The following is a 24489-nucleotide window of genomic DNA, read 5'->3' on the forward strand; positions in this document are numbered from 1 at the left end:
CTGCTCACTGCCACCCAGGGCCACAGAAGTTGACTGCCCATGGCCATCAGCATCTCCACCCCCCCATCTTCATATGCCTGGCTTTCTCTTCTCAATTAGCTTATTTTTTCCTACCTGCCTCTTTCTACTCTGATGGAAATAAAGGGAAAGGTTTTTAAATTAAGGCACAAGAGGAACAGGAATAATTCCTATTTTGGCAAATATTTGTATTTCTAAGCCTTGTATTTGTATAACTCTTGAAAAGGTTGACTATGGATGTCCAAGAGATGTTTCCTTTGTTGCTCAGAAATTATTCTGGGTCAACAGCAGATGGGTCTCAGCTGTTAGGGGCTATAGCATCTCTCTTCAATTCACAGGGGCTGAAAAGCTGGAAAAGTCAAGGGTAACCTTTGTCTCTTACCTCACAAATCTCTTTCTAACCAGAGTAAGAAAGGAAACAGTTTTTCACTATTTTAAATCCTTCTAAACATATCTATTGCAGGACTTGTTCTGTCCTCCTCTTCTGGTCGTGGGCTGTCTCTGATGTCCCTGTGCTCCAGTGCAGAAAGAAATACATTGGCACTACACATGAAAAGGTTACACATCTGCTCATTCCTGTGCTACAAACTTCTTAGATGCATCCACATCAGCCTTAGATGTGGAAATAATGGTGGGATTTTGTCCAAGTGAATTAGATGTTGCAAGCTCTGCTGGTTTCTAAGGAGGGATTCCTATGGAGATATCCCTGCTCCAGTGGATGGACAGCACCTCCCTGCTGCAGCAATGCTTCAGGAGTTTATTTTCTCTGAATTACTTTGGCACAGATTTCACATTATGTAGTTTTCTTATAACTGTTCATCAGTGGTAGCCTGTTCCATGATGATGAAGGTTGGTTGCCCCTGCCAAGAAACAGGGTCTTTTTGGTCAGTGTTGATTTGTGTAGTCTGTAGCTGTGGACTGTTATTTCCTGGCAGGAATATAGGAATATGTGTCCTCTACAAGGTGAAGGAGGGAATAATCCATATATTAGATAAAGTCTTCAGGATTTTGTATGCTTGAGCACTGGTACAATGTCGACATCACAATCTCATCAGATTGCAGTGTTTTAGTTAAACCAAAATGACAAGACATTTCCTTGGACTTTACCCATCACCTGAAGAAATCGGTTAGAGTCTGAGTTTGTAGAGCAAACACATTGAAATGAATTTGAAGGACTTCTGGAAATAGCAAGACCTACATGGGTAACTTCCTTGTGATTTCTATTATGAAGATTTAATTTCTAAAATTGCAAACTATGACTGGGAATTATTTATTACACTAAATGAGAAATTTCTTGGTCTTCCCATCTTTGTGAATTACTTTTTCAATTTTTTTTTTTATTCAGTGCAGCAGAAGGATTAACCACTTCTCTACCAAGGCTACTTACTCATTTCCACTGAGCCTAATGCTTTCCTAGAATTGAGAGTAATCAGTCTCTGTTAAATGGGATTCAGGCTTTCCTTTGTGCCACAAGACAGCAGGACTGGACAAGGGGAAGGGTTTGGGTGCCCAGTCAGTCTGACTTAGCCTCTCAGTTTTCAGAAGAGTTTTTGTTGTGTGGGTTTTTAATAGTATTGGACTTCTTGCTTTTCTGCCCTCCAGTGATGAATTAGAAGCCATAAAGATGCCCTCCCTGCAGCCAGCACCAAACAGGCAGCTCTTGGGGTCTGTCCATGGAGTTGAGCAGGGCCGGTGCCTGAAGATGGCCCTGGCCCGGGGAGCTGCCACTGTGACCAGGGCTGCTCAGTGCTAGCTCTGGCCCTGGTGGACACAGATCCCTCACAAGGGCGTTGTCACTCACTGCTGCAGAGGGTTGTCATGCTGAGCATTGCAGTTTTTCCCCCTCTTGGCTAAAGCCCAAACTGCCTTCTAGCTCAAATGAAACTTTTGAAGAATGCTTCATTTTCAGTGTGCCTCAGAGTGACCTCTCCTCAGAATCTGACCTTGCTGTCTCCAGCTGAAGCTGCTGTGAGAGCTGGGGGTCCAGGGGAATCGCTGCCACCAGCCACTCTTCATCTCTCTCTGAAGTGAGACAGCCACACTCGTGTGCCACACACAGGGACTGGAGTGACTTTAAAGCTGAGGTGACAGTAGTGCTGAGGAGTGATTTACAGACTTGGTAAAGGATCATGCTCTGGATTTTTAAAAGCAGTATGTTTGCTATAGATTGTTCTTCTCTAAGCCCCTCCTTTCACCAGGTACAGAAAGAAACCCTAGGACAGAGTCAGATTTTCCAATTATTTAAATGCCATCATTTAATTGCAATAAGTAACCTAATTGTGATCATAAAAGTTAGAGGTCCCTGGACCATGAAGGAATTTTTTTACAAGAGAAGATACTGTTTCATTTTTATAGAAAAGAATGAACTTCATAATGTGTTGGGAGCAAAGCAGCTCTGCTGATGGAGGAGGATACAGACTCAGTTTTTAACTATCTTCCAGAGCATGCAGAAAAAGGAGTGTTGGGTCCTGGATGGACACCAAGAGTAAGGGCATGTCTCTGATTGGGAACATTGAGGAGGACATGGGGACTGCCTCCTCCAGGCAGCATCTTCAGGAAAGGACAGGAACAGCCTCACAGGACAGGGCTGGAGCAAGGAGAGGATGGTTGGTTGTGTGGAAGAAGGCAAAGAGGCAGTTCCTGGTTTTCATAACTAGGCAAGACTCTGTTGGACCAGAGCTGTAGCACAAGGTGAGCTGGTGGCACACCTGCACTGGGTGCTTGTGGGAGCTGGCTGCAGCCACTCCGGAATTGCCTGGTTCCCCTGACTGTTGCAGGGTAATATTTGTGGTGTCTGGGAACAGCTGTATTACCCTCTTCTGCAGCTAAATCTGCTGTAATAGTGGCAGGAGCAGATGAAGAAAGGATCTGTGGAAAAAACCTCCAAGGCAGAATGGAGTAACTCTGCCCTGCACAATATGGAACTGTCCAGCCTATCTCCCAGAAAAATAGCATCTCTTGCAGAATATGGTAAGAAAGAAAACACAGTAGCATTTGAGCTCCAAGGCTCTGTGTCCTTAAATCAGTGAACCTGAATTTATAGAAGTGAACCACCTGCCATTTCCCTTGTAGGGCATTCTTTTTAAAAGCAACAACGTTCCTTTGCATCACCTGCATGTCAGGGCAATATAGTGGGTCTTTTTGCATCATGTAACCTGCCTGGAAACAGCAAATAAGAACATATGGAAAGACTTTACTTTTTTCTGAGCAAGCTCTCCTACAGGAGGCAGAAAGGAGCCTTCTTCATCTCCAACTTGATGGGCTGTCTGGAAAGGTTCAGTCCAGGATCTGACAGTATTTCAGTATTGATCACTTTCATGCATTTGCTTCATCTCTCCTTCCCACTTCCCCTAGAATTGTTGGGTCTATGTACTAGTTTCAGTCACATTTCTTGAGAGGCAAAATGTGCCAAATATCATTAAAAGCAACTGAAAAAAACAAAAATTACATTTTTTGTCCCAGAGGTGAGGAGAGTAGTAAAGAGTAAGCTCACTGCCTGGGTACCCATGGGGGAACAGAATGAGAAGGTCCTGCCCAACCTCCCGCAGGTAGAGAACATCCCTGGGAGCTCACATCATCTTAGATGCCAAAGTCAGCCTACCCTGGGCTTCTGCTGGAGAAATCCAAACTGCTTCAGTTCCAGTGCTGAGAAATAAATGCTCTTTCATAAGCATAATCAGATGTTCACATGTTTGTTGTTAAGTTCCCTTCTTACTGTATTAGTTTGTAATAACAGTAAGAGCAGAATTACTTTGCGATAACCCATGTTTTACTTTCCCTGGTAGGACATGATGTTTTTCTCGTAGGGTATTTATTAATTATCTGTTGCTATTTCTTGAAAGATCTTTGAAAATAGGGGTTTGAGCAGTTCACCCAGTCCAGGTTAAACATCACAGCTGTATTTCAAGCCATTCAGCTCTGCTTTGCTTTGCTGAGCATTCAGATTCCAAGAGGTTACATATGGCCAGGGAGGAAAATTCATCTTCCTTTAAGTTGTCTCTTCACTTACAGAAGCCAATAGGCTGAACAGCACTCTTGCTGGCTGAAAACATAAAGTCACATTTAATTCTTTTGCTCTCCCTACTTCCAGACGTTGTAATATAAAATAATTAATCCTGATGCAGCCTATGTGGCAGCTTGAAGCCTTTTTGATATTTCTCTGTTGCTCCAAGCAGAGGGAACTTGCATTGTTGCTTAACAAATTGACTGCTTAGAATTGTTTAGAGAAATAATTTCTCTTTTTAGTCTGTTCTTTTCTTGGAGGCACGAAAAGCTTTCAGTAAGTCAGCTCATTATTACACCTGTGGGCAAGCAGAAATATGTTAAGAGAGGACACAGAGTTTATCTTTACTGCATTTGCATAAAAATACAATTCAAAGTATATTCTTTTCTTTGTATTTTTCTCTCCTCAAAGAGAAAAATAAAACAGACCAGTTATGTTAAATTGGTGTGTGTTGTGACATGGCAAAGTCTTTCAAACCACAGAATCCTCGGGGCAAGAATTGTGCCCTGAGTTCTCTATACATGGTGTAGAAGAAATTGGGAGCTGGAAAAACCAATTGGCTTTGGGTATTGTTGTATTAAACTAAACTATACACTGCAATCAGATCCTATGTTCTTAGAAGTTGATTGACATTTTTGAGTCATCTAAATTTGTTCAGTGCTAAGTGTTGAGTGACAATACAATCAAAATTTTTGCATCATCTCATGCAGAAAATAATGAAAGTTGGAAATCTGGTTCCATTGACCTTTTGGATAGATTCAGCCTGGCTGGACTAATTGAAATAAATATGAAACTATTCTTATTTCATTACTTCATTTTGTTTAATGTGATTCATAAATACAGGCATGGGATGTTCTGGTATCTTAAAGTTAGGTGAAAACCAGTTATTTTGAGTGATTTCAGGGAGGACAACTTTCTGTGATTTTTTTCAGGATCCATTTTATGCATGCTTGCATAAAGATTGGCTCTGTGCCCCTGTTTTGGTAAAGAATGCACACAGTGAGGGTGTGGGCTGTCCGAAGCACTGTCTAACAAGGAAATTCAATAATGTTTTCCCTATTCTTTCTTAAATACCTTACTTCTACAATTCCAACAGCAGTAGATGGTTTCTTCTCTCATTTGTTCCCTTTGTCCATTACCTCATGAAATAGTATAGCACCTTTCCCATCAAGGTTTGGTGGCCTTAGTTAATCACATAAGGTATATATTTCACAAGAAAAAGGAAATACTTACCAGTTGTGCTTGGACATCCCAGCTAAGGGGATGGTGAGAACCTGCAGGGTGTGACTTGTCCTGAGGCTGAGGTGGGACATCTTTTACCACATCCTTCATCACATGTTTCAGATGCACCAGTCTGCTCTGGTGGCAGGTAACAGGTAACCTGTGGGCCTGTGTAGCTTTTTTTGTAGATTTTTATATTTCTAGCAAAATTTTACTGTTCTTCAGTCACTGGACTGTATTATTTAAGGATTGCTTGTGTCTGCCTAGAAACCAGAGAGAATAAGCACATACAACTGATTTAAATAGGCCTATGGTGACAATGTAATTAGGCATTCTGGCCATTGTTGCCATTTTTTATTTACTTATTTAGTGTCTATCATCTCTTCAGAAAACCTCGGTTCTTTACTGCTTCATTAAATGCTGCAGTCTCCTCTTAGCTTCCTCCCATCTCTATTTAGATAGATTAGACAGATCCTGTTAGCTTTCTCCTGGTGATGATGGGGACGAAAAAGTCATTTAAACATATTTGGCAGGCCATATATCTTAATACTAACAGTAACAATTCAACAGGGAAAAAAAATCTTGTGACTGCAGGCTAAATGAAATGAAATTTGGGCTTTGGACTCCCTGGGGGCCAGAATCCTCTTGTCTTACTTGATGTAAATGAGATGGGCATTTGAGCTGTGTAGTCAAGATGGAGAAATGATGTTCAGGGTTCTTCACTGGAGAGATGTGGTCTGAATTCCCTTTCAGGTGGGCAAATATGCACAGAGCCTTGCACAAACAGTGACCCAGAGTGCTGATGTCTATGTGCAAATCCTCTGGGAGGTGCCAGCCACACCCAGCAAACTGTAAAATCTGCTTTTCCAGCAATGAGAATAAAGGAAAGAAGCCAAGAGCAAATAGGGATGACAGGCAAGGGTGTTTCCATACTAGGAAAAAATAAAGCATGTTGTTTATCACTGCTGTTGCAGGGGGAGCACCTGAGGTATAAACAGGGCACAGACATTTTTATTACTGTGGCATCAAACCCTGCCCAAGGGGATTTAAGGCATTATTGCTGGAGGTAGCAGTCAGTGCAGTCCAAGAAGCATCTAACCTCAGGGAAGAAATTATCTAAGCTTCTTCCTATAATAAAGTTTATTTTCCCAGCATTAAGTAAAAGGGGAATATGTGTGTCTGGGGTGGGAGCCATGCCACTCCCAGCACGGTCTGTGCTGCTACCTGCTGTCACCAAGCTTTTGTTTCAGCTGTGAAATTTTGATAGCAGCAACTTCTTCTGGCTTGCATTTATTTACCTGAGCCACACAAATCCTGGGGCTCTTTTACCCAGCTTGTGGTTTATGGCTGGATGGGTGTGCCCAGCCAGGCACAGAAAAGAACCAACTGCCCAAAGCACTGGGGACCTCTTGGCTAGATATTTTAAAGGGTTGATAGCCTTATGTGCATCACAATTTCAGCTTGGAGCCCCAGTTTTGTGTGCCAGGTATATTATAGGCAGCCCAGCAGCAGAGTGAACATCAGGGGCTTGGGTTCTTCAGGCAGGTGCTGCCCTGAATCAACCCATCCCCATAGCACCAGGACCAGAGAGCATAATTTGATTTTGAGGTGTTTAATTGCTAGGGGACACATAACATAACTGGACTGGCAATGCTGTTGGAATCAGTGGAGTTTTTCTAGTGTACAGCCAGGGTCCCAGGGTTCACAGGGCTGTCATCTCACCATGACCAATAGATGAGAAGCACTCGTGGCCACCATGCAGCTGTCATGGGCAGTGGTGTCAGGTAGTGTCTTCCATGCTTCTTTTTGCTGCTGTGAACTGATTTCCAGTTTTGTGTTGTCAGCATGTGTTCTCCTCCTTCCATTAAACTCTCACCCCATTATCCTGTTCACTTGGCTTCAGCAGCAATTTCATTGCTTTTTAAGGATTTGATCCACCTGTTAAAAGCTCCATGACAGAAAATCCCAATGCTTTCCAGGCATCCGATCTGGTGTCAGATTCTTTTCTTTTTCTGCAAGACTTCTCTTACAAGTGTTTGTGTGATTGTAAAAGAAAAAAAAAAAAAAATCAAAACAAAACAAACACCAAAAACAACATGAAGAAAACCACACAAGCAAAACCCTGAAATGAAAATGACAGCAGAAGAGAATAAGGGTGCTAGAGAAGAGATCTCGGCTCTGTTGTCATTTTAGAAACTTCATTATCCAGTTATGGGGTTTGATATTGCTATTGATTTCACATAGAATGTACTCAAGTGCTACAGGAATGCGGATTGTATAAAACCCAAAGACAGATCACTGCAAAAATGTAATGAGATGGTTACAGCTTACATTTTTGGTGAAAACTGCCACTAATAGAATTCTATAATGAAATTGCTCCTTATATGAATTATTATTCTAGAATTTTCTGATTAATATAAATCCCCTATTATGTCATACTCCAATTAAATTAGACAGGATATTATTTTATGTGAGATTGTAATTAACTGAACTGGAATTTGGCCAAGTAGTCATAATTTATACCTGGACTATGAGAAGATGTATGAGGATTTTAATATTTATAGTTGGTTGAGAACTACCCAAGTTTCATATTAATCCAGATGATGATATTTTGCCTTTTGTTCACTGTTAATACTGTAGGACTGATTTAGGACTTTGTGCCTCCTACCTTCAAACTTTACTTTCTTTCAAATATTTCTGTGTCTGTGAAATGTCACCTACACATTTGTTTAAGGGGGTAACACTTCAGCCAAGTTAATTTTTTGGGGTGGTAAAAGTAAAAAGGTAATGGCCCTGGCACAGGTTACCCAGGGAAGCTGTGGCTGTACCATTCCTTGTTCAACAGTAGGTTGGACAGGGCTTGGAGAAACCTGGGACAGAAATAGCTGTTCCTGCCCATGGTAGGGGTGTTGGAATGAGATAATCTTTAGGAACTCTTCCAATCCAAGGATTCTGTCCCTCTGTGTCTTGCACATCTGGATCATGTTGTGCACCTGAGTATGCAATGGAGCTGTGCAGGGAACAGGCCCAGCAGAGAGAGTGCTGTGAGTCAGGGAGAAAAAAAAAAAGATGACTGGAATCTATCTATACTTTTTGATTTAGGCTTCTATTTTATAGGATTAAAAATGTTTCATGAGTGACCCAGAGGAAAAATGTAGACTGGAGGCAAAGTAGAAATTATTACTGTATCTAATAACTTCCAGGTGTCCAGCAATATTTTGAGTAAAATGGTGAAGTGCCAGTTTCCAAGCATTATATATTATTAGTTTCAAAGTGAGGTTTTGCTTTTGGCTTGTTGCTGGATTGTGGGGTTTTTTTTAATTGCTACACAGTTTTTGCTGGAGAACTTTAAAAATATCTGCCTTTTTTCTTAGAGATTAATACCTTATAAACAATATTTTTAGTAGCTGTGAAATGGGAAGAATACCGTGTATTTTGCAGTGTAGTTTTAAATCATTCTGGTCACAGGTTTAACACAAAAAACAGATCTTTTATATAGGAGTATAAATTGCTGCACAAGGTATTTGGACCATTCTGTTCTTACAGCCTGGCAAGCTATTTATGGAGCTTTACAGGATTTAATGGATTTGTCATGGACTTATCATTAATAACAGCCTAATGTGAAGTTGCCCATCTTCATGGTATTTTATTCCTTTGCTGGCTCTGCAAGGATTTGCTTGTCAGTTTGGGTGCTCAGGATGAAGAGGGAGGACCTCTCCATTGTGACAGTAGAGGGAAAAAAATTCTTGAAAACTCTCATGTTTTGTGTGAATTGTATAAAAGTATTGATTATTCTGATTGTAAAAAAGTAGCCCTTTGTGTAGGCCTGGAATAGGATTACCTGTGTGGAAATGCCTGTAGTTTCATTGTAAGACAGGAGTAAACATGACAAGTCAAGGCCATGAGATCTGTTGTGCTCAGCAACTCAGTACTGTCAGCAGCAAAGTCATGGAACCACAGAACTGCTTGGGTTGGAAAGGATCTTTGAAGTTCATCTCATTCCAACCCCCCTGCCATGGGCAGGGACTCCTTCCACTATCCCAGGTTGCTCCAAGCCACATCCAACCTGTCCTTGTTGTTTTATAACCTCACAGAAAAAAAGGAAAAATTAACAACAAAAAACCATCCAAAATGTTAAACTCATCAGCATGTATTTGTTTAGATCCCAGTGAATAAAAACCTACTGGTTCTTTCTCTGCCTTTAATAAAAGTAAATCCCTCTTCTCACCTGGCAGCTGTCAGCAATGGGAACTTCACCCTTCAGATTATCTTTTATTGAATCTTGAAGAAATTGAATTGTTCATTGTGTGTGTCAGCTGTAGTTTACTAGAACACTTCTGTCCCTCCAGGAATGGACTGCTTGCTGTAAACAGAGAATTGATTTAGTCTTAAATTTTAGAAATTCATATGCAGCCCTGGAGCATGTGTCTTCATCCTATCCTTTTAACATTATTGTGGAATATTTATTACTATGTGTATATAGCACTAACTGCCCATCACCTATAAACCAGATCTACTTTAAAATATTAAAATATATTTTTATTCAAAAAAAGAGGGGTTTTTTTTACAAATATGTATTTTATTAACCTTTACCCCTTTCTCTCCTAATATCCATACCTCTTTATGCAAATGTACAGTTCATGTATTCTTGCTTCTGTGTGCAACCCAAACATCCAGACTTCTTCTCAGTCTAAAAGGTGAGAGATCTTTTCAGAAGAGACGGATTTAATTTTCCTCCTCTTACTTCTGTCAGATTAATCTGGTGGTTCCTTGAGCTCCACATTAGGGTGTTCCTGTGTGGTGGGGTTTATTTCTGATACACAATGGCTGAATTCACATGTACTTGACATTGTACTCTGGCTCCTCCTGTCACAGCCTTTCTGGAGGCTGTCCCCTCCATCCTGTGAGCTGCTGTGCATTTACTCGTGGGCACATCACTTAATCACTGCACAGGTGCTCACTCTCTTCCCAGGTGGTCTGCAGAAAACACCACAGTACAGAACTACAAATACCTTAAAATTCATTACCTGATGGAATTAGTGGGATTGTTAGTCCCTTCTGTGGATGGCACGAATGTGAACTATTTCCAACAGGGTGGTCACATCCCCTGCACTGCACACAGCACTGGGCTGTTTGTAATGCCTTGATTCAGTGGATGATAGTATTTAGTAAGTCACATGTGGGGTTCTTTTGCAAATGTTTTACATGAAAGAAAATGACTGTGAAGGTGCAGGAAAGGAAGCTTAGGAGCATTCTTATATCTGAACTGAAAACTACATAAAGATTGAAATCCTATCTCATTCAATATGACACCATTCTCTTTTATTCTTTAACAATTGTGGGAAATAAATGTTGTGACAGTAGCTTGCATAGTGTGAGAAGTCTTGTAAGATTCAGAGAAGGTGGTTGGTAGAAGTCCCAGCAGGAACATATTCTTCCCCAGTTGCAAAGGGATTCATGAGGATGAGGGGAAGGAGCAGAGCTGGATGCTCTGTGCATCAGTTAAAGGGCTCAGCATGTGTTGCTGGGAGTTGCAAAAGGACCTGGTGGTGCCTCACATGACATTTGCAGAGACTTCTTTATTGGAAATGAGGATAGTTATACATTTCTTTTGGAGAAGTTCAGCCTGTGGTTTTCAGTAGGAGATTGAACAGGGGATCAACAGTTTAGGAAAGATGTTTTCTGACATCTAATAACAGGTAGTGTGCAGGGACCCTCTGTTTTGGAGAGAAGCATGATGTGATTTTGTACATGGTGCTGTTACAGCCCATACCTGGTAAACAAGCAGACAGCAGTGGAGTCAGTGTCTGTCACGTGCCTTTGCTGAACTATCACTGTTGAGTTTTTGTCTGTGCTAGACAGGAAGAGCTAATACAGGGCTGAGTAGGGGAGAGAGAAAACATAATCCAGAAGAGATGAGGTTAAATGATAGTGGCTGGTATTGGACAGGGTGTTCTGAGACTAGTGCCCCCCTTGGGGTTTTTTGGATAGTGTTGTTTGGTTTTTTGGTGTTTGCTGGATTGTAGTGCACTGTATTCCCCTCTGGCACAAGACTGGAGACCAAAGACTCCTACTCTGAGGTGACTGGTAAGATCTCAGCTCTTCTGAGACTTTTTTTTCCCTCTCCCAGCCTTACTTTTCCTTCTGCCTCTGTTGGACACCAAAAGTAGTTACTTGGTGGGGGGAAAAAGTGGTTTAAGCCTCTTTTGTTGAATCAGGAAGCAGATTGATTATGTGAGGATCAGCAATGGAAGTGATGATTTCTGGGTTTCTGGATGTCTGAGTTAACACTTACGATGGTCTATAGCCAGCTGCAGCACAGCAGTGTGTCTGTATATGTGTATATATTTGTGTATGTACATTTTTTTATGGTACTTAAAGAATTCATAATATTAATACAGCAGTCTTCCATATTATTCCAAGTCAGCCTGTTTAAACCTTCTACACAAATGTGGATCTATTTGCAAGTGTCTGTATCACATGTTCTGTTAGAAACATTTGCTAATGTAGAGGCAAGAGCTCTGAAGACAGACCCAAAGCACTCTTTGGCAATCTGGTGGCGTTGTCATTTCATAAATGAAGTGCTGTAGAACTTGTAGAAATAAATTGCTTTTTTCTTTGGTGAGGAATTCTTTGCCAAGTATGGATTGCAAGCTGTTTTCTCCTCCTGATCCCAGCCCTGGTGGTGAGAGCCTGCAATGTAACCCACAGCTGCTTCCTCCCTACTCAGTCATTCCAGGACAGTACCATTGCTGTAGGACCCCGTGTTTTTTCTTATCTCATGAGAAACACTGTCATTTAGGGTAAATATTATGCTGTTGCTAATGGGTTTAAAATTCATTTCAAGTCTTCCAATTACATATTTCATTTATTTCATGAATGTGAAATGACACTGCAGAGAGCAGAGCTGTTCACAGGCATGCACTGAGCTGGAGAAGGTTTTACTTCTCTATTTTCCATTTAAACCCACAAATATGATTATTGAAATTAAAGTTGTTCTTGTTTACTCTGAGGCTGAGACCATAACGTGTACCTACCCCTACTGCTTTATGTAGAAGGTTAAAAAAAAGATGGTTCCTAATTGCCTATCCAGGTTCTCTCCTTAGGTGATGAGTATTTGGGAGTTGTTTTGGAGGCAGGAATACTCTGCATGAACAACCTTTGTGTTCTTCTCAAGACCATGGGTTTATATGCATTTTTCCTTGCAACTTGCTTGGCACTGCCTGCCAAGCAGTTCCTTACCATAATATAATTACTGAATTAATTTTATATATAGTTTCAAAACCAGAACGTCTTGCTGGTCCTCACTCTTTGCTGTGGGGAGAGTTAGAGGACAGCACCATGTGATACAGATCATGCTGTCACATGCATTTAGACATTCAAAAAGAATGTAAATATCAGATGGGTGTTCAGAAGTGGGAGCAGATTTTAAGTGTCTTCTCAGTGGGAGATGGAGGTCTGCTTGGGCATCCATGAAGTTTCATAAAAATCCAAGTGATGTTGAAAAATAAATGTTAATAAATAGCCAAATGAGAATAAATAGCCAGATCTAGAAAAAAAGAAATAGAAGGACTATCCCAATTCACAATTCTGCATGGAGTGAAGCTACAAAATCCTGCTTATCTTTTTAGTTGTTAATTTATGGCAAGTTCATCAAATCCTGTTTAGGGCTTTAATAGATGGGTCATCTGCTGTGGTACGTTTGGAGACAGAGCCAAAGTTGTAGGTGTGTGATTACTGTACACTGATTAAATTTGCAAATCAAGTGTAGGTTCCAGGGTTACAAACCTGGGGACAAGCAAGGAAGATGCTCAGAGTGGCTTTATTCCAGCCCAAGATGAAGAGCTTTGCCATCTTCAAATATGAAAGCCTGGTGTTCAGGGGTTTATTCTGCAGACTAAAGAGAGGAATCAGATTTCTTTGTTCAGTGATCAGAAATTAAAAAATGCATCTGTCAGAAAAATACATTCATATCTTTATTTTTCATTTGTGCATGAAAAGGATCAATGAGAACAAATGCTTGGTGCAAACATTACAGATGATAAATTATTTTGGATATCTTTTCTCAAAGCATAGGGAGCACTCAAGTACAGCAAACTATCCCAGTGTCTCAGGCACTAATAAAAATCTCAACATAATTCTTAGACCCACAATTCTTCACCAATCTAAGATACATAGAAAGATAATTTAAGTTATTTCATCTCAAGCTGAGAGTTTTACCTTTTTAAAATGGCAAACTGATTTACAAGGCTTCTCCTCTAAGGTCCCTTAAAGTAAATTACCTGTCACAAGGGTTGTGGATCCCTGTCTGCATGTTTGAATAAAACTTGTGACAGATTTATAGTGTTAATAATGGGGCTGCCATGGAAAGCTCTCAATTTGCAACAGGAGGAATGGAGAGGTGGCAGTTTGGTTATTTAGCACCCTGCTTGTCTTTCCTCTGAAGTTTTGAGAACAACTCAGTTGCCAATGATTTAAGATGTGCATCCTTTTTCTGATGGGAACTCCCCAACAGTCCTCCTGTAGGCATTTCCAGTGTTCCCTCCCCAAATCCATGAGTGTCCCTAGCTGCCCAAATCTTTGTCCCTACATCTGGTGGTAGGTGCTAAGCATGTGGAGCACAGTGCTCAGTAGATGAGGTGTCTTTCATCAGTGAAAGACAACTACATTCTTCATCAACAAAAATCTCCAGATCAACCACCTGATTCATGCTGACAACATTTAATATCATTCCTGCAGGAATAGAAATAGTAAAATTGTTATATTAGAACCTCTTTAATAAATTTTAGTATCATTGGGCTAACGTCGTGTCTCTGCAGAAATTCATATACTTATGTGTACATCTGTGAAATTAGACTGGTGCGCTTGAAATAAAAGCCTGAACTTTATGAACAATTCTAGCTGGGCCCTGTTGTAATAATATTTCTGTATCAGACAGGGATGAATGTCTCCACAAAATAGAAGTAGCTGCTCTTCCATCCACTCATAGGCTGTTTTGTATGAATTCTTGCTACAGATGCCCAGTGAGACAGCCTGTATATTTTACTCATCTGAGAGGAGTTTACATTTCATTCTCATTTATCTGTAAAAAATGCACACAGCTCTACGACAAGGGAGAAATGAATGGAGTTGCTGATGTGAAATTTACTGCACACCTGAAATGCATGCAGAGACCTTTGGATACACCTCCTTTTTTTTAACCAGATCAGTTTGCTCCGAGCTTGGACAAAAGCTTTGTTCTCTCTTGATGAAGCAGCGAGTCTCAATGTGGGCAGAGCTTCCTGTGGCAAGGGTAACACAGGTCTCAGAGCTTGTCAGAAGCTGCCATGAGTCCATACCTAAGCTGTGTCTTGCAGCTGTCCAAAGAGAGCACAGTCTTTGGGTTGAGGGAGTCAGGTCTTTCCATCCTGTGAGAATGAACATCGTTTTTCCATCTTTGGCAATTTTCCTCACTCAACTTCATGTAGTTCCTCGTGGCCCATTTCTCCAGTGGGTTGAGGTCCCTCTGTAAATCTCATGCAATCTCTTCTAATTCCTCCAGTTCAATAAAATCTGGTTTATAGTAATTTAAAATGCAAAAACCTTCAAAGGCTGGGAGGGGCATGCACATCTGAAGGACATGGCAGAGTTATTACTACTGGTAATAACTGTTGGCCAAGAGCCAAGGTGACCTTTCCAACATTTCATTGCTACACTGAGGTGTGGAAGAGCCACTACTGCAAGACTGTTCTTGCAAAGAGTGGGAAAAATTGCCTGGAGAAAAAACCTTTCATGGGGAGCGAAGGCAACTGCTCTCCTCCAGGATCAGTGATTTTTATACCAGTGTAGGTGGTATAAACTTGAAAGAGCTTTTGCCAGCAGGGCTGATGGGGTAAAAAAATTACACTCTGAACTGGATAGTATAGACCAGTCAGAGGATGCTGCTGTGCCCTCCTGCTTCTTTTGCTGTCTAAGGAAAATGCAATTCTAATGAACTAAGTTGACTAAATCTAAGTGAACATCCTTCTCTGCCAGCCAGGATCTTCATTGGAGGGTCACACATTTATTATGTATCTTGTACAAAGAAGTAGTTAAACAAAAAAGGAGCAAGATAAAATCACAGACAACCTGGAAATCATTAAAGCATTCCATAAAAAATTAATTTAATACCAACACTAATTTTTTGTTTCAACACCATTAATAGTCCCAAAGTACTATTTCAGTATCATGCTATTTATTGAAATACCAGTGCTGTGTGTTTTGGTTTATTTGCAAACCTTGTGCCATCTGGATTTGAATCAAGTGGAGTAAGAAATAAGATATGCTTAGAATATTAAATTTCCACAACCATTTATATTGCATTATTTTTAATTACATTAACTTTCTTGCCATGTCACTATTTTGCAAATATGTTTCCAAGTAAAAGATGTGTAGATTTGTTTGCACTGTTATCTTCCATCCCAAAGCGTAACAGTGCCTTTTGGTATTTTGTGTATGCACATAACTTAACTGGGAAATTTGTTAAAACTTGAAAATCAAACCATAATTTGAATATTGGAACCATGTGCATTCTTTGGCAACCTGAGGTTGCTTCACTCTTGCTGTTGGCATTGCTGGGTTCATGCTGTGCTGCAGATTTCACTTGAGAGCTGTACTGACCAGGAAACTTTATTTTTTCCTAAGAAAATAGGCAAATGAGACTTTAAATGACTGCAATAGGCAGGTCACCTTCACTGCTGTTGTAAAAACAGGTACAGTAAAAAGGCAGAAAGACAAGTTCAGTGTGGGGGAAAGTGGGTGATGATGTACCACAGTTAAAAATGCAAAACTTTAGTGAAAAAGATACATGATATGGACCTGGCCTCGTGATTAATCAATCTGCTGAATTTCTTTTCTCAGTTGCACTAACTTTCATTGCAGAGGTTTTCTACAATGGGTTTTTACTCAAATGTCATGTTTTAGGTAACATGTAGATAACATCTGTGTATGTTACCTTGCAGTAATTTAAAATGAAGAGATAGCTATAAAAGGTGAAGCTTGCTTGGGTAATGTCTACATTAAATTTTTATAATTGAAAATTAGACTATTTTAGTCTGTAAGAGCCACACATAGAGCTGTCAATTTAATTGCATTACCTTATTGTCCATTCAAGTAGCATGTCCAGTCCCTTCCAAGGAGTGAGACATTAGTAGTGTAACTACAGTGAAAAAGGAAATAATTGCTAAGATTTGATGTGGTTTTCCTATTGATCCTTCTTTAGACATTTTCAGGGGTCTGCTGCTAACCCAGGTGGAATTCCTGGTCAGAGGAAATAAGGGGCTTAGGGTCTGGGAAATCAAAATTTTATGTGACATCTACAGAGCATATGAAGGTTCTGAGTAACCTTTTCTCTCTGTTCCAAACAGTCTAATACATGGCATTATAATGTAGAGAAATATATAAATTGGTCCCTTAATCAGTGCTTAGCTATGATTCAAGGATTTTGATAGAAAAGTGGATACTTAGGACTATTAAGTTGGGAATATCAAGCAGTGAGAGGCACTGTATTCCTGGAAGTGTGATATTGCCCATATTTTAAGGCAAACCTTTAATAATTTTAGAATTCTAGTGCTGCTAGTTAATTAAATATGATTGATTCCTGATGTGGGTCTTGATATAGTGCTTGTAAAAGTAACACCATGTTTTTTTCCTGTTTTCATATGGTAGAGGATTTTGAGATGTTTTCCTTACTGAACCATTATCTGCACTTCCCTTTCCCATCCTACACTACCCCTGGGTTCTATTTTCCTGCTAGTAATTTGGAGTTTTACTCCATTTTTGCTCAGAGTGCACTTTTCCTAGTCTTCCTTGGGCTATGCAAGCCAGTGTTTGGCTTTTCTGTGTGCAAAAAGCTGGAGAGAGTTTATCCTTCTCTGATATGGGTTGAGTATGTCTATAGGAAACATCCACAACCCTCCTGTGAGATGCAAAACACCTGTGCATCACACTGACACCATCAGCATTACTCCAATGCATGGGATCTTGCATCCCTTTTTGTTACAAAATTGTTTTATTCGTGGCTGTGTAATTAGGAAAAAAAGCCTCCAAATATCTATCATTTACCTATCAAGTAATGTGCAGTATTTGTTCCTGGATTTGGGGTTTCTCTGTATTCATGCAAAGTAAATGAAAGTAAGTCTGTAATATCCAGCAGGGTGTTAATGCTAAATTGCTGCTTTACATGTACTGGTGGAATTTAAACACAATGCAAGAACTATAACCAGAAAGTTGGAGGTGTGCTTGGCTTAAGCAGCAGTCTGCTAATTAGATCCATGAGCTTTTGAGTAACCTCTTCTGGGGTTTGTTGCCTTTTACAAGGAAAATCTTTAAAACCTTCCTTCATAATCTAAGTGCTGAATGTGCCACTGAGGGTTCTGACCCAGCAGTGAAAACCATACCATAATATTTGTAATATTAAATTTACTGTGTTCAGTAACATTTATCACTGTCACAGTGATTATCTGCCTCTAATTAGGAAAGAGCAGGGAAATATCTCAGCCCTGGTCACCACAGCAGGCAGGGATGGGAGGAGGTCTGGTTAACCTTGTTCTAAACCCCAGCAGCAGAAATAACACTGTTCTGCTCTATCCATGTGGTTCTCTCCTGACACCTGCAAGATTCCAGCTTACAGAAACTCATTAACATGCATTTTTTAAATATCTGATGCAAATTACCATGAAGTGCCCTTCATCAGTTAAGAACAGCAAGTGTGTGCATCTTGTTGCTCAAGCTGTGCAACATCCTCACCCTCCAAACCTGATGTGGGATGCAGCTGGGCTTCCCTGTTGGGAGAGTTGTCAGGTGCTCTGCACCCCCTGGTCTGGGGAGGAGCATCTTGTTTAACTCCCTGATGGGAAGAAGGATTCACAAAAATTGTGGAGAGGGAAGGGAAGAATGAAAATATGTATTACGACGAGGCATTGTCACAGGAGGCAGTTGCTGTCACACAAGGAAGTCACTGCATAGGTCAGTCACACTCAGGATGAAGAGGCCATGTGCACTGCCGATGACTAAGTGGAAATTTTAGGTGATTGCAACCTGGTGTTCTCAAAATCAGGGACCAAAGATGTCACTCACCCCTCTGTCCAACCTGCACATGTCCGTGGATGTCCAGCCAGTTTTGAGGGACACAGTGCAATGCCATTGACTTGCTATGTAGAACTAAAAACAGCACTTTTCTTCCTTCTTTAATTTACACAGTTATTCCAACACAGAAACTGTCTCTGGTTATTTTTCATTGCAGTGAGAGAGATCACTGATCAGGACATGTTCTGCCCTCCCAGGATAGAAGGTTTTCATAATATTTTTATACCTGAAATAACCCCAACATCGATGCATTGGACTCAGCACATTTGTGTTTTGCCAGGATAGGTATTTCATTGAGGGCTGGTATAAGCTGTAGCAGCAAAGCTCATTTTATGCCCCTATAAATGGCATGCAGACAAGGCAGATTTGCTGCTGTGGCTTTTCACAGCTGCACTACTGTCAGCAGCCTTTTCCTAGCAGGCACCTATCTTCAATTTCCACTTTGTCCCTCAGCCCCCCGTATAACCAGAAGATTTTGAAAATCTTGGAATAACTTGCTGAAGGCCTTTTATCCATTACTACTTTTAAGCATTTAATATTTAAATACCACTTTATCATCCTAATATTCTTATTATTGCCTACACATCCTGCTGTTCCCTGGGGTCCTTATGAATGTAAGCTGCCTAGGAGGGCACCATGTCCATCCACTCTGCTTCCACCCTGATGCTGGTCCTGGGTGCATCACCCAACACAATGATGCTGATACATTAACAAACTCCCAGTTTAAATGTTCCCTCAGCACTAGGCAGAAAAAGTGAAAAGCAAGATATATCCAGTTCTTCCAATGATGGTCAAGGGATGAAATATAATTTATATTTTTCTGGAGTAGTACTGAAAGTTGTATTGCTGTATAAAAATGCTAACAAGGCTACAATATTCCATTAGTAATGAGAATGGAATAAATTATCTCCAGATGAAATTTTTAATTGAATTGCAATCTAATCTCACTAATATATTACAATAATAAGAATATTAGGATAATAAAATATATTTAAAACCTGAGTCATCAGAAATACTAAGATCTGGTGCTGGGTAAAAGGCCCATAATGTATATATGTCCTGTTGATTCTCAAAAATGGGCAAGTGTTTTGCTGCTGTTTGGCTCTGTGGTGTCATAAAGCTCCTCTCTGATGTGTGCTTGAAGTGTTTGTTGTCAGTTTTAAATGTTTCTTCCCAACAACAGCAGTACTGGGGACCACCTTAAGTGCAGTCATTAACTATAATATATTTTGTGTAAGTCTACCAGAATACTCAGGTAATGCTCACATGGAAAAACCTTAGTTCCATCCCAATTTCCTCTGAGAGAGGACTGGGTACTCAGCATCAGAGCTAAAATGCTCTGGAGTGAGTGAGGGGGTTGTGTTGGTGTTGGTGAATTAGTTAAACTTGTTTATGTGCACTGGTGACTCTCCCTGGGTGAGGTACCTGAGCAGCAGGGGCTGTAGTTAGCAAGCAGGCTGACTCCAGCATGATGGAGATTACCTTTGTTCACCCTGGAGATTTGATGGCTCACTCAAACAGCCCTGTCCTATGCTTTTGTAGAGCTCATACAATTCAATCACCCATCGTGCTGATTACTGGCAGGTAAAGCATTTGCTGGGAAAGCTTCAGGTAGGAAAAATATCACACTGGCCATTGAACCTGCTTTGTGTTAGGTACCTTGTCAGCTTCTTGTTAGCAGAAATGCAGCTGCCTTTGATGTCAATAATTTTATATGTGAGATACATAATATTTTATATTTATGTAAATCCTGAAATGGACTTTCCTGCTTGTCTTCAGTAGGAGTAAAGGACACAACTTTAACTGCATTCCTCAGGGAACTCAAGGACAATATACTGTGCTAGTAGCACAGCATGGGGAATACTGGTCTCTTCCCACCCTCCGCCTTCCTTCTTCATATTTTGCCTTCTTACTGTAACCAGATAAACCATCTTCCATTGAGTCATCCAGGAAAACAAGAAAAACTGTTAATCATTTGACTTTCCTAGTGCTATGACATTCAGTCCTTAGGCCAAGAAGCACAAAAACCTTCTGTTGCCACACTCTGTTATAAAATTTATTGTGCTTTAATTGATCTTTAATCATCCCATAAGTAAGCACTTGGTTAGTGCTTATTTACTGCTGAGTAATTCGTACTCCAGAACCCTCAGAAATAAAACCTATTCCAGGAGAGAAATTGCTGACTGAAGACTCCTGCTCCCAGTCACGGGAGAAGCAGCACACCCAGAATCCCATTAGATGAAAGCCTGTGAAGGAAGAGCCAGCCTTCTGTGAATAGAAAGATAAAGTGCAGTCATAATTTAAGCTGTTTGATATAGTAAACAGTTAGAATGTGTTTTGCAAATTCCTTACTATAGGAGTGAATCACTCCCAATTCAGTCATTGCACAAATAGGCAAAGCAAAAGTGTTTATTGTGCATTTCCATCTAGGAATTGAACAGGTTTAGGGGGAAGTGTCTAAACTGATGTGTGCTTTAGGAGTGTGCAACAATGTGTGTATCTATAGATACAGGAATTCACATTTTCATATAGTGGGAACATCAGAGGGTACCAGTTCAAGAACTTGAAAATCATCATATGCCAGATTTGCAGTTAGAAATAAGTAGAATAAATTTAATTGTGAGCAGTGGAAATAGCTACAACCCCCTGGTCACTGACAGACTTTGAATCCTTGTTCAGATCACTGAAACTACCTCTGTTGGAGGTGCAGGGACAGCAGGAGGCTGTAGGATCCAAGAGGAGAGCAGTGGGTCCTGTGGTCCAGCTGCTTCCTCAATGGTCACAGAATTGCAGAATGGTTTGGGTTGGAGGGGAGCTTAAAGCTCATCTCATTCCAAACCCTTGCCATGGGCAGGGACACCTTCCACTAGACCTGGCTGCTCCAAGCCCTGGCCAACCTGGCTTAGAACACTTCCAGGGAAGGGGCAGCCTTTCTTTCCAGTCCCGCCTTTGCCAATCCAAATCCATTGGTGCTGAAACACTCCATGCCAGGAACATGCTGAAATTTTTTTTATTTGCTTTCTGGAAATTGCATTAAGAATTACTCAGCAGCTTTTGGTAACAAGATTAGAAAAATGTCCAGTGTTTAGTCCCTGCTACAGAAAAAAAAAATATTACTACTAGAGTATAAAGGTTTAATACTGGATGCTTTGCAATACTGGATTTAAACCTGGCAGTTTGGCTGCACTTGGAGTCAGGTTTCTCACTTCAGCTTGAAGCTGGATTTAGAAATGAGCTGAAGGGGTGCACTTTTGTGCTGTCCTGATGTCCTCAGTCTGCACTGCATAAACAGTGCCAGCCCTGCCAGCTGGAGAGCCTGGCCTTTAGGATTACAATTAACTCATTGACCTTCTGTCTTTTATTTCAACTTTTCTGGTGAGAAAAAGCTTAAAGGCTTTAATTTGTAAAAGGCCTGGGAGCTAAGGAACACAACAGGTAAGAAAAGAAGAAATTGTGGCTTTGTCCTCTGTGCAGGAGGCTGACCCTTGTGTACTATCAAATTTAGTCCTAAATATATTTTACCTTTATTTTAAAATGCCCTTCAGCTGGCACAGGAGCTACTCATGCCCTGAGCTAATGCATTCAACAACACGGGCTGTTCAAGGTGAGAATTGAATCTTGTTGCCCCTTGACAGAGATGGAATAATAGTGTAATGCAACAGAACATATTTGAAATGCTAATACTTGCCACCTGCAACTTAATTTTATTTTTTTTCTTATTGCTTTTTTCATGACATTTCACAGTCCCATAGTCTCAGTAGATGGATCTGCATCATAAAAATGACACAGCGATGATTTAAGGAGGATAGTGAGTCTGGGTGAAACGGTTGGAGTGCTTTAAGAGTGTCAGTTTAGCACCTATTACATAGGGTCAATGTTCATTTTCAATACATCATTAAAGCATCCTGCTAAATCACTCAGAAAATGTTCGCGTTCTCCTTTTGAGCCACCATGTTAGATTACAGGGATAATGAAGTGTAACTGCACATAAATGGCAGTATTGCACAAGCATATTTTATTGTTTTCAGGGCCACTGTTTTAGGTTGTTCTGAGGATGAAACATTAAAAAATCCACAATGAAATACTGAGTACCTTCTTAGGTAGTTAAGATAGTTCCCATACTTACGTTTGCAGTCAGCTACCAGCTCCATCAAATTTGATAATCTAGTGAAGTCATTTTCCTACTCTATCAGTTTTACAATATACAGTGTTCACTAAACTAATATCAATAAAATCAAAACTACCCACAGCCTAGTAGCTAGTTCTTAAATTGCATTACAGAAGATGTATTTCTGTTATTTTGAGAAGAACCTGGGAAGCCCAGTTATTTCAATAGAAGTCACTTTGCCAAGGTCATTTCAAAGTCAGGGTGGTCTTTGCTGTCTCCAGGTGGTATTATCAGAGCAGAGGCTCAGTGATACCTCTGTCAAAATTAAAGTTTTGATTATTAAGGTAAATTTAAAAGTCAAGCTGTGGAAAACAGGAATCATGACTTCCAGGTATAAAATGTTAAATCTTTCAATAAGTCTTTGTAAGTTTTCCCTAATGCTGACCCTTTCCATCATACATGCTGACAAACACTTGATATGAACCTGAATTCCATGGATAGCATATACAAATGCTGAAAATATTTACTTCTGTTGTACTGAGACTGGGAGTACAAACCTGGCATCACCCTAGCAGGGAGAAAAAATAGTCAGCTCCCCTCAGGGCTATAAAATATTTATTTACTTTTATTGCATTTTGTAATGGAAAACAAGGGTTTTATTTACAGAAAGGTGATGTAAGTATGTCCTGAGGCACCTGTTTTTCATCCCACCTAATCCAGGGCATCTGACTGAAGGGCTTAAATTAACACCTTGCTGTCTTTGGGCTTTCACTGCCTCCACAAGTCAGAGACGGGTACCTCCAACTTTTTCTGTGCTCATCATGGAGAACACCTCCAGTTTCAACATCATGACTTGTAGATCACATCTGTTAGGAGCCACCTACTTAGTTGTTTTGGATAGTGTCATTTTGGTGTATAAATGAGTACAAATGAAGGCAGAGTGAGCTGGGATATGGAAAAGGGAGTTTTGAGGATATTTTTATGGGGAGCTGCAGGAGCAGGCTGAGGAAGAAGTGAGAGCTGCAGAGGGGCACAGACTTGGACAAGATCTGGCTGATGATTGGGCTGTATTTTCAGGAGAGCATGGTTTTGCCCAGTTTTTTTCCTGTTTGTTTTTTCCTTGCATAGGAAGTTCAGTTGTGGAGGTCATAGAGTGTTTCTAAATGTTGTTCTTCTGCACTCTGGATTAATGCAGAGATCCTCTTTGTCTGCAGACAGAAAGGACCCACACAGGCAGGGCCATGAGAGGCTTTGTGGAGAGTAGGAATCATGATGGGAAAGGCTCCAGGGTGGGTGTGGACAGATGAATGGAGTTGAAGGTGGCACTGATCATTGTGACATGGAGCTGGGGAGGGTGGAGGAGCCTTCCAAATCAGCTAATGATGCAGGCATTACAGGATTTTTAATGCTCCAGTTGGGAAATTCCTACCATTACCAAGACATTTGTCTTAATGACAGGCTGACTTAAGAAAATGTTCAAAGCTAATAACTATACTCAATAATGATAGTGAATGTTATTGAGTTTTCCCCATTCACCTGTAAAGGATTGTAAAAGACTTCTGCCCTACTGCCAATAAAGCCTTCAGCAAGCCATGTCCTCCCCTGCTCAGCTCCTCCAGACCCTCACTGCCTGGACTTGCAGGGAAATGTTACTTGGGAAGCTGCTGGTTTGCAAAGCCAGGAATAGTTTTGCAAAGAAAGGGTATTTGAGGAAATACTTTTTTCCCAGTACAAGTGAAACAAATGTGATCTGCTATGGGAACTTCTTATGTGAAGAGGGTCATATTCCTGGTCTTTGTTCCCAAGAGCTGTGGGTATTTAAGCACATGGTATTCTTTAATTTTCCATCCTTTGAGGGAGGGGATTATGGTTCTTCCATTATTTTACTAGAAACAGGTCACAGGAATGGTTCAAGGTTGGCACAAGTTCCCTGTCTCCTCTTTCCTCCACCTTCTGATCTGTGTGGAATAAGCCCTGAAGCTCCAAACTGGGGTTTGGGAGCTCCCTGTAGTCCTTCATTTGGGTCTAAGGAAGG

General features: G+C 40.6%; 1 protein-coding gene across 7 annotated transcripts in view; it reads left to right on the forward strand.

The window, feature by feature from the left end:
- The window catches only part of FSTL4 (follistatin like 4), a 214351-nt gene that overhangs the window by 127707 nt on the left and 62155 nt on the right, over positions 1 to 24489 (forward strand). The window lies entirely within an intron of this gene.

Source organism: Lonchura striata, chromosome 15 (assembly GCF_046129695.1).
Source record: "Lonchura striata isolate bLonStr1 chromosome 15, bLonStr1.mat, whole genome shotgun sequence".
Classification (NCBI taxonomy): Eukaryota; Metazoa; Chordata; class Aves; order Passeriformes; family Estrildidae; genus Lonchura; species Lonchura striata.